The sequence below is a fragment of the Brassica napus genome, unplaced genomic scaffold, assembly GCF_020379485.1.
Source record: "Brassica napus cultivar Da-Ae unplaced genomic scaffold, Da-Ae ScsIHWf_1849;HRSCAF=2485, whole genome shotgun sequence".
In the NCBI taxonomy this organism is placed as follows: Eukaryota; Viridiplantae; Streptophyta; class Magnoliopsida; order Brassicales; family Brassicaceae; genus Brassica; species Brassica napus.
Genome location: NW_026015266.1, coordinates 15001 through 18816, shown reverse-complemented (window position 1 = coordinate 18816; position 3816 = coordinate 15001). Strand labels below are relative to the sequence as shown.

Genomic DNA, 3816 nt, shown 5'->3' with positions numbered 1-3816 from the left:
CAAAATAAGGTATTAGATTACGAAAGCACTAAATACCTCATAAACAGGTAGACTGCTAACTGGATTCTCTATCTTTAAGAGGTTTCTTTCTTCGTTATATTATAAAATAACAAAACAAGATGATTAGAAATCCTTTATTTTTTTAACCTAATCGCTCTTTTGATTTTGGAAATATATATATATATTTTTTTATCAATATACTGCTTCTTTACACATCCATCTACAACCTAACCCAAACGGACTAGGTAAAAAATAATTAGGACTCACGAAAAAATTGATAATAACACGCAAGAAAAAAATTCCTTCCCATACCCGTATTAGGTACTAATCTATTTTTAACATTTAATTAGATCGGGTAATTTTTCAAATTACGAATGGAAGCTCGTTTCTTTTTTTTTTCTTAGAATAAGGAAAACTGGTTTTTTTATCCATCCATTTATATTTATTCACTCGACCCAAATTGGAATTCTTTTTTTTTTTTTTATTTTCTAATCGGTACAATCTTGTCGAAAATAAAAAAAAATGTTATCTGAATTCTCCCTTGATACGACATGCTATTTTTTCCGTTCATTCCTTTCAGGATCAGTCGTGGTCTTACAAACTCTACCGCGGATCTGGACGAATCCTTTTCTTCATACAAATGTGTAAAGATGCTAGTCGCACTTAAAAGCCGAGTACTCTACCGTTGAGTTAGCAACCCCCCCCACAAAAAAAAGCAAGTACTGCAAATATGTAGATACAACCAGAATAAAGAAAAAAAGAAAAATCCAGTCATGTGTGCGTCAGGGAGAAATAGATCTATTTCTCTATGAGAGAATTATATTTGGTCCATACACTGTTGTCAATATGATTGTAAATTTTTAATATAGCGAAAAGAATAGAAAAAATAAAAAAGTTTAACCCCCTGGTTTGTGAGTTCATACAAGGAATGAAAACTAAGCCGAATAGGATAATCTCAAATCTTTCTATTTCTATATATATTAATATATTATTTATTATACAGTATGATTTTATATATTTTCTATACAATAATTCTATACAATAAAATTTTGTATTTATACAAAATTTAGAATTTCTATAAATCCAAAAATTTTTTAATAATTTGTTTTTTATTATAAAACATGGTAGTTTTTAGCAGGATATTTGTTAGTTTTCATACCTTTAGGAAGAATACTAATAATAAATGGAAATTCTAATAAATCAAAATAAATATGATGGAAACGAAAGAGGAGGAAAGAAAAGAGTAGATCAAATTTTATACCAAGCTATATATGAGTCTTTAACATCCTCTTTTTTATAGTTCATTAATTCAATTTCGTTTTATTAAGACTTAATTCCGTAAAAATCCCTGCCTTCTTTGAAATATCATGAACTGTTCTTGTTGGTTGAGCGCCCTTTTTAAGGAAATCGAGAATAGCAGGAAGATTTAAATAAGTTTGATTAGTTATCGGATCATAAAACCCCACCTTCCGAAGATCTCTTCCTTCTCTTCGGGATCGAACATCAATTGCAACGATTCGATAAATGGCTCATTGGGATAGATGTATATGAATAATACCCCCCCCCGAGAAACGTATACGAGGCTTTGGCCTCATACGGCTCGAGAAAAAAATGCAATGAGTATAAGTTAACTCTCTTTATAAAATTCAAACATTAAATTAATTAGCCAGTATTGAAACCCTAACTATTTTTTTTCATAAAAAGCGTTCGTAACATTCGTACTCTCGTAACTCAAGTTAAATAACTCTCAAATATCTCACCAGAGACTCCTTAAGTACTCTTTTTATTGAGTAGTCTCTAACCTTTTTTTGTTTGTCTCATTTTTTCGAATCAATTTTGATTCTTCATTCTGATCTAGTTGTTCAAACAATTGAAAAAGGGATTTCCTTGTTTCAGGATTCTTTATCCTTACTTTGAATCTTTGGGTTTAGACATTACTTCGGTGATCTTGATCGTTTTATTAAAAAAGGGCAGCAACAAGCCCCTTATTTTGTTTATGATTTCTTTTCTTTCTATCAAAGAATCATACAAACGCTTGATTCACGCATGATAGACTTTTAATTCAAAGAATTTTACACTTTTACGAAAATTTCCTTTTCCATTGTAAAATTACTTGAAAGGGCTTTTTTTCAATATAAAAATAAAAAGACTTACGAAGTTGTTCCAACTTATTGATTCGCACTAACCCTAGATCCTTACTCCTGCGAAAGGAATAAAAACTTTCTATTCTCCTCGAGCTCCATCCTGTACTCTTTTTTATATTCAAAAAGGTGTAGGACTCTCGTAAAATAGAACACAAAATGTCGAGCCAAGAGCACCTATATTCCTAATATAAAAGGTGGCGGATCAAAACATCCACAGCAGATCATGTCCTTCAATTCAAGTCGCACGTTGCTTTCTACCACATCGTTTTAAACGAAGTTTTACCATAACATTCCTTTAGTTTGTGTAATTGATTCAATTATGGAATCATGAATAGTCATAGTTCAGTCAGTATATCGTAATCTATACTTTTTCTTTCTCTATGAATGGAATAGTGAATCTACGCGTAAAAGGTTCAGTCAGAATTCAAATGAATTCCACATTAAATTCTATATATGTAAAAATATGTAAAATCGAAATTTGAATAGAAATCTATATTTATATATATAAATATATATATAAATATATTTTTTTTTATTAAAACTCGTAGAATCTACGGTTCTACCTTACTTACCTACATCACACACAACTAAAAAAAGCAAATAGATTTTTTGTAATTTCGGGTGAAAAAGAAGTTTATTCTTCTTTTCATTTCAATATTTTATTCTTAAAAAATATTGTTTTTTTAAACAGAAAGAAAAAGATGGTGTACAAAGGCAATAGAAGATTTATTTCGTAATGACTGGACTCTGGGACGGAAGGATTCGAACCTCCGAATAGCGGGACCAAAACCCGTTGCCTTACCGCTTGGCTACGCCCCATTTTTATTTTTATTCAAGACTACTAAAAGAGTAATATTGCTATTGGTTGTTCGTCAATTCAATTTCAGCCCAAATGAAATATAGATTACATTGGTGCTATAGTTTTGACACGTGTAGATAGCAAATCAAACTTACTTTATTGATCATTACATAGAATTCAATTAAGATATTGTATGAAAATATTATTTCTTTCATTCTCATAAGAGAATGAAAGGATTTTTGATTGAGTAAGTTCAACAAAGTCTTTTTAGACTATCTTTCTTTATTTATTTATTTTTTTCCTTATATAAAAAATATATTAATAACTCAATCAAAATTAAATTATCCACAAGAACACCAATTTTTGTTATGCTTAATATATTTAATTTGATCTGTATTTGTTTTAATTCGGCCCTTTTTTCAAGCACTTTTTTAGTCGCCAAATTGCCGGAGGCCTACGCCTTTTTGAATCCAATCGTAGATGTTATGCCCGTAATACCTCTTTTCTTTCTTCTCTTAGCCTTTGTTTGGCAAGCAGCTGTAAGTTTTCGATGAAATTATTAATACTGTCTTAGAAAAATTCACGATTTTGATTCTTCCAACAATTCAAATCAAAAGATCAAAAAATCTTGACGTAGGAAGGAACTCTCAATTCAAACATTGAATTTTTTTGGTAGCCATACTAAATCTGGATCATTTGATTTCCTCAGTTTTATCCTCTTTTCTCTAAATGAAAGAACTTAATTAGATTCGAGTTCACTCACAAAAAAAGTATCTAGATATTTAGTATAAAATAGAGAATCTATTCTCTTTTTTTTTTTTTAAAAAAAGTAAGATCTTGGAGATTGTGTAATGCTTACTCTCAAACTTTTTG

General features: G+C 29.8%; 1 protein-coding gene across 1 annotated transcript in view; it reads right to left on the bottom strand.

Annotated features, from left to right (window-relative positions):
• Positions 1-2004: 2004 nt before the first annotated feature.
• Positions 2005-3816, bottom strand: part of LOC125599393 (ATP synthase subunit alpha, chloroplastic-like) — a 10822-nt gene continuing 9010 nt past the window's right edge. The window contains exon 2 of the mRNA XM_048772754.1: positions 2005-3816. This exon is cut by the window's right edge and continues 3692 nt beyond it. The gene's annotated coding sequence lies outside the window, so the exon portion shown is untranslated.